This window comes from Miniopterus natalensis, chromosome 1 (genome assembly GCF_054644295.1).
Source record: "Miniopterus natalensis isolate mMinNat1 chromosome 1, mMinNat1.hap1, whole genome shotgun sequence".
Classification (NCBI taxonomy): Eukaryota; Metazoa; Chordata; class Mammalia; order Chiroptera; family Miniopteridae; genus Miniopterus; species Miniopterus natalensis.
The window spans coordinates 37157455-37164820 of record NC_142081.1 but is presented as its reverse complement, the minus strand read 5'-3'; the positions used below and the strand labels follow the sequence as shown (position 1 = coordinate 37164820).

The following is a 7366-nucleotide window of genomic DNA, read 5'->3' as shown; positions in this document are numbered from 1 at the left end:
CATTCTTATGGATAGGTATTTCTATTCTATTTTATAAATTAAATTTATTAACTTTATGGATAAAAATTTTAGAGTCAGGTTATGGAAACCAGCCAAGGTCACAAAGATCATTAGTGCCTAGTTTTGAAGTCCGAAGATCTGGAGTGGAGTAGACTTACTGCAGTCCTTGCTTTGCAAAGTGAATACCAGGCAGGGGAATCAGCTGCCTTCTGTCCTTCAAGTTTAGAGCAGCTTGGTAGTGGCTTTGAGTAGTACAGGTAAATATGTATGGCAGGTCATTATGTGGTTACTTATGGATTGCGTGCTACTTGGCATTTATCTTGATATTCCCCCTTCTATTATAAAATACCTTATTAAACCCACCCCCTTGAGGCCATCAGATGTCCTTACTGGCTGTCAGTTCTCTGAGCTTACCTGTAGATCTCTAAGGAAGTTTTCAAATAAATTGAAAGGTTCCCACCTGGCGCTCACAGAGTCATTATTTTATCACTATAAAATAGTACAGTTGTTATTTAAAAGTTAACAGTTTTAACAACATATAATCTCACATAGCTTCCAAAACATGATTTGTCAAGTTTAAGTTCCTTGACTTGTTGCTGACAGAGTTTACACGGCAAGCACATCTATTTTAGGAAAAAGAATAGATCCTGCCTATAATAATGTTTACATTGAAATTATATCTTGATGTTCCTATCTTTATCTGAAGTTTAAGTATATTCATTCAAGGCAAGAAACGTAACATCTTTATGGGATAAAACCTTCCTAGGCCAATGCCAGGTGCCTTATCTGAGTTGCTGGATCTGGACTACCAATTGCATAATTAACACAACAATATTTATTCCTTCAAAAATGTGGTCACTTTTCTGTTTTATCATTCTCTTTGATTCTTAGAAAGCAAGATCTAAAATAAACTTAAAGTTGACCCAAACACTTCTCTCTGTCACTGAAGATGTCTTTTAGTTATTGAAACATCAGCTTTTGAAAGTATTCCATTTTGTAAAAATGAAAGGTCTGAGAAGAGACTCAGTTAAGATCCATTTATGTGTACCTGATTTATTAATCAAATGCATATGTGATTTCAAAAACATCATGTTAAGACACCTGCTTATTTATCATTTCTCAATATGCCACATACTCATTTTTCACTTTAAGATGCTCAACTATAAGTGATGTTGAATAGGAAAGGTATAGGTGGAAACAGAGACAGAAAATGGGTTTCTGACAGTCTAGTGTGTGTGTGTGTGTTTTTTAAAAAAACCAAATCCTAAGTATAGATCTACACAGCACTTTCTGGAAATTCTTTGGTGCTGCGTAACAGTTCTATCTTGTAGTGCAGAAAACAAAACGATTGAAATCAGATATGTGGTTGCAAAGGCAAAAATGTTCTTGTCTATTTTATTGTCACCATCATTATTATGATCATTAAAAATAAGTTGAGGAAAACTGCTTTCTATTGTCTTCAGGTGTACCTTTGATCACCTGCAAAACCATTTTCTAAATGAATGAGTGAATGAATGAGATGCCTCTGTTTATGGCTGAAATGGAGAGAGAGTTGGAGGATCTTAAATATTTTAGAGTTTCTACGTGAGTGAACATGACAACACTCATGTTAAGGAGAATCTTTGAGAGTTCATCTTTCCCCAAGTTGTTTCCTGTACAAATCATTCTAAAGTTCTCCCAGACGCAGTGGGACTCCCATGCCTGTGATGAAAAGCCTCTGCAATGTGTGAATGTGTAGGAAGTGTTTTTAAGATTTTCTTTCCCCATCATCTTATTTTTTGGCAGATGACACAATTGAGGTGCAATATGTAGGTGGACATTTTCTAAATTATAAAATATAGGAGGCTAGTGGGTGACTGTGGAGGCAATGACATTAACAAAGTAGAGAAGAGAAGGTTTGAGAGTTAGAAAAAGCAATAATTCTTTCTCAATTAATAAAGAGCCATGAAATCTGATACTAATAGGAAGAATAAAGCACCTGAAAGCATACACTCAGCACTCGGCAGGAAGTGCTAGGAAGGCCAAGATAATTTTCTTTTTGAACCAAAACTTTCATTTTGTATGCTCTTCCACTAACCTAGTCTCCTATTTTTGGGTATCACACACACATACATAAAACTACAAAAGTATTATGTAAAAAAAATGTGATTTATAAAATACAATTAGAACATGAAGTACCTTCCAAACATAAAATGAAAATTGGAAAATGTTCTCTATGTGGAGGATTCCATATGGTGACCTTGATAGTTCAGTCCTAAGTCACTGTACCAGGGAGCATGCCACTGTGAGCTTGGCAGCAACAGGGGTTTGACCCTTGCTTTGAAGACAGGCCCTCGATTTGGTTGGACTCAGGAGTGGGTCCATCTCTCCAGGGCTGACTTACTGGAGACTGATGTGTAAAATCAAAATACCAGTTTCTTATTGTAATATATATTGAAATATAAAACTGTCACATAGGTAGGAGTTCTCACTTCCTCTCTGTAGAAGACTAGCAACAGAAGCCAAAGTTAGCACCAGAAGAGTGTATTATGAGCATGGACTCAGAACACAGGAAGTGAGACCACTGATTAGCTGAAGGTATTAATCTGGGGGTGGCCAACACAGATGCCTCCTGGGACCAGGCAACTGAGAGAGCTGAGTGAAGGTGCCTGGTGGGTGTTGTGGACAGCTGGAAAGCTGTTTGTAAGGGACAGCTCTTATACAGTCTAGCTGATTGCTGCCATGTGAGAATGTGGGCTTTTTCAAGAAAATTAGTAAATGGAGACTCTTATATAAAATCTTTTAAGAAAATGTTTCCAGTTAATTTGAATGTTAAACTGAAAACATATAGGAGCAGACAAATCAATCTGTGAGCCATGTTAGATGTCCAGCATTCCATTCTGTGACCTCTTCTTGAATTTCCATAGCCTGATAATGCATCTGCTCAAGGAGAGGTGGTCTTGCTCTGAGACTTGAATACCCAGAGCTATTGGTTAAGCTTCCCTGTCCCCTGAATAATGTTTAGACATGCATAGCCAACACTTGCCTTAGTGATGCTCATTTTCCTGTATTTCTGTGATGGGCATCATCACCCCCTTCCACATATGTTTGATAAATACATTCTTTAGGTATCATAATATATTCATTCTTTCATAGCTCAGTCTTGCTGACCTAACAGCTGCTTGGCATATAAGCAGATTTGCATTCTCAGCTCTGGTCACTATATATCCATTGCATAGTTTAATGCTCAGGTCAATCTTTTTTCCCCTTATTTTTCCATCTGTATGATATCTGCATTACAGTTTTGAAAGGACAGAGTAATGTTTGAGAACTGTTCTGGATAAAATAGACTGCAGAAGTTATTATTAATGTTTTTTTGTCTAATCACAGCTGGCTCATTAGATATGTTATTTTTAAAATCAGCACAGTCATAGAAACATTTTCTTCTCAACTTGCCACACCAGTCGGCATATGGTGCTGATGCCAGCATGACAAAATTGAGGCAGCAAGGCCTTAAAAAAACAACCCATATTATTATGTTTTACTTGGACGCTAACTTGAGATTGAGCAGCTGTTCAACAAGTGTGGGAGACATTTCAGAGACAGCTTTTAGGTCTGGATCTAAAACTGCGGAATGGAATGGGAGGTTCTGTCCTATAAGGTGCACCAACCTGGGAGCCAGCTCCTGGACAGTGTGCTCCCTGAAATTTAGCCTGTGCTTCTGGTCTCCAGTGGTCCTGAGAGAAGCTAAAATATGTTTTATTTTCCCAGTATGATCTGAAGGAAGCCTTGGGATACTTGGTACTGAGGGACATTTTATCTGGACACTTGGCCCTAAAGTTTTTGTTTAAACAATTGTCCCACGCAGGCAGAAACTTCAGACAGTTAATTGAAGAGAAAGGAAGTTGCTTGAGCTATCCACGTGCAGAACTTCTGGGCCCATTTTTCTTTTGCTTATGGACCACTCATCTCAATCATCTTAATAAAAGAATTTTTTTTACTATGGAAATGTTCAAATGTGCACTAAAGTAGAAGGAATAATATATGTAATAAACCCCCATGTACTCTGCAGTCTCACCAATTATCAATAATTAATAATTTCACCAGTTTGTTTCATTTATACCCGTAGCTGCTATTTCTACCCTACATGGATTATTTTAAAGTAACCTCAAACAGTATCTAAAATTATTTCAGTGTGTATCTTTAAATAATAAGGACTCTTTTTCTAAAACACACAATAGCATTGTCATATTTAAAATTAAATAATTCCTAAATATCATGAAAAGCCTAATCAATGTTCTACTTTTTTTGATTATTTCACAAATATTTTGTAATTGGTTTGTTCAAATCAGTATCCAAACAAGGTCCACACGTTATATTTAGTTACCATGTCTTTTAGGTATCATTCTCTCTTTTAGAACAATTTTTATTGGAATGTACAATAACAATATACAGAACAAATACACAAAACAATGTACAGCATGGATTTTTATAAATGTAACTACTATCCAGGTCAGAAAATAAAGCTTTGCCTTCCATTTAAGAAGCCCTTCTCATGATGAACACTTTCTTCCCCAATTACTTTTATAGTAATTGCTGCTTTTCAAATAGCTTTATCTCCTAATTGTGATAAAATGTCCCCAGTCATTATGTATTCGTCTTGTTCATTAAAAAAAGATGTATTTTCACTTTTAACCTAATCATCCCTTTCTTTTCCTTGCATTCTGTCTGATAGATTCTTTCCACTGGCAAATAGGATTGTGAGATTGGGAGAGATGTCAGAAAGTCTTCAATCCTGTGGGGCAGATTATATTCCCTGGGTGTCTAAAGGGGTTTACAGGTTTGTAGGAAGGTGAAGGGGAGAGAAGGCCTCTGTCCTTTAGTCTGGATGGAGGTGAGGTAATGCAGGCCCATTAAAAAACATTTGCTTCCAACCAGACTCCTTTCTCAGTAGTATGGGTCCCCTTCTCTCTTCTGGTATCTGTCATGCTCTTGGTACCTTTGTTGGAAATAATCGTCAGGCCGATCTTCATTCTGAAACAGGTCCCAGTGCATCCTGCTGCTCTCCTGGCTAGAGGACCAGCTAGGTGACCCCTCTTGGGACAGATGTCTTTTTTTGGAAGAGCTCCTCCTGGCAGCTTCAATGCCATGAAGACAACTTTTAATAAAGGTGAGGAGGACACAACAATGCTCATCATGGACAGTCTAAGACTGTTTGATAACAGGAATGGCTGTGGGCAGCATCTCAATCGAGTCACTGTCGTCTGTTGCACTGGCTTCAGATATATATGGCTTTGGAAATGGAATTGCTGGAAATTGCTGTCTCGCTTCATGATCTCTTCAAATTCAGTTTCACTACCACAGCGGGTGGAATGCCCAAATCTTGGCTGCCATGGTGTTTAAAGAGTTCAAAAGCCTTCCTATAAATATCTGGCCGATGCCCCCTATAGCATTTGGTGGGGAAAAGTAGGCTGGATTGAGATGGAGGGCAGGTGAAATGGCCCAGGGGGAGGGACAGCTGCATGAGGAGGTAGTGGAGGAGTCATGAGGTGCTAGCACTGGATGCCAGGAGGAGGAAGAGCTCCAAAGCTTGAGGAGAGAAGTGGTGGGGATGGAATCGGGGGTGGGAGCAGACCCATCAGGTGAAGGGCTGAGGTAGGTGTAAGGTACTCAAAGGGTGCGGCGCATCCATAAGCAGAGTCACTAGAATCTCGGGCATGGTCCTCTAGAGCTATTCCCACTCGAGACTCAAACCTACTCATGTTTCTGAGCCTATGCCTCAAACTAGGACAGGTTCTTCTAGGTGGCTGACCTCATGTCCACTTTTTCTCCTTCAAGAACTCCTCCTGGCAGGAATTCCAATCACTCTTGAACAGAGTTTTCAGAGGCTGCTACCTCCTCAGCATACCTGGCCACTTGCTCCATTCTCTGCAGATTTCAGTTCCGCCACATCATGGGCTCCTACCAACTGAGTAACCTGGGTCAGCAGCTGGTCTCCACACCAACTCCCATTACTCGTGGGCATGCCGTTTGCTAAGACTTGCCGTAAGTTATTCCTGTTTATTCTGTTTCTGACTGGTATTTAATCTGTAGAAATTAAATGGTTCTTCTTCCACCTCTATCAGGATTTAGATCCAGATCTGGAAATATTCTCTCCCTGGCAGGTCCTAAGCCTTTCCACTTCCTTTGAGAAATTTCCGGAATCCCATTTCCTTCACATATCTTCTCTTGGAGGAGCACAATATAGTCCTGGATCCAGCCTCTCCAAACCCAGAATTCCTCAGAGCCCTCCTTCCCTGACCTCCATCTAGAGACCCTCAGCCTCTGGCAGGCCCTGAGATTGGGATGGGTTGCTTAGATGTTCCTTTGTCCTCAGTGTTGTAGTTTTTCATTTAGAAATTCCACAACATCAAAAATAACGTCTTTGTTATCCAGTTCCTAGCACAAGGTCATGCATAGAGAAACACTTAAAACAGTCTTTGTATGAAGATTGAGCCAGATGTAAATTCAGGAAAAACAAATAAAAATTTTTAAGTGTGATATTTTTTAATACCTAACAAGTGAACAGTATTTTGCCTTGGGTTAATATTAGGAGGCCCAGGGAGCAGATTCACACAGCTATGATATACTCCTTAATGCTTAGAAGCCAAAAGTAATTTAAAAACATACAGACAATAAGTTATATGAGTTAGAGAGAGAAGAATCACAGGCCCAACCACATTCCTATGTAATGTTGAGTGTTCTCTGTGCTGTAAAGATAGTAATATCTTAGGATCTATTACTAGTGGTATTCCTTTGTGTCTATACAGCCCTAAAGGTGTAAGAAAAATTATGTCACTGGATAGGAACTAGGTCCACTAAATAAACGTTTAAGGAATATTAAACATGAGTGGAATGATAAAGATAATCTAATTCAGCTCCCTGATTTTATACTCATGGACTCTGAGGTAAAGAGACTTGTTTGTGTAGGACACCCAACTAGTTAGTGGGTCAGTGAGTCTTCTGACGCCTAGGCCCGTATCCTTCTAACATACTATGTGGATGTGGGGAGTAAGCCTGCTGATTCTCCTCAAGCTTCAGGCTTATCAGGAGGTCAGGAAGGACTTTTGAGGATCTATATGAAGGAGAAAAAAAATCCCAAAATGCAGACTAAAGTTTTATGAACAAGGATATTCATCAGAGGCTGTTTTTAATAGCCAGAAAATTAGAAATTATCTAAATTCCAAGAATAAAGAGAATAGTTAAGTAAATAAAGAACAATGGAATGATAAAATAATGCACAATGAAATGTTATGTAGTCATTCAAAGTATTCTTAAAAATTTCATAACGTGGGGAAAAGCAGGATACTAAATCTATGTGTATATTATTTCACCTATGTAGACATAA

General features: G+C 38.8%; 1 pseudogene; it reads right to left on the bottom strand.

Moving 5' to 3' along the window:
* Positions 1–4926: 4926 nt before the first annotated feature.
* LOC107525945 (cleavage and polyadenylation specificity factor subunit 7 pseudogene) lies at positions 4927–6004 on the bottom strand (annotated as a pseudogene).
* Between the last annotated feature and the right edge of the window lie 1362 nt (positions 6005–7366).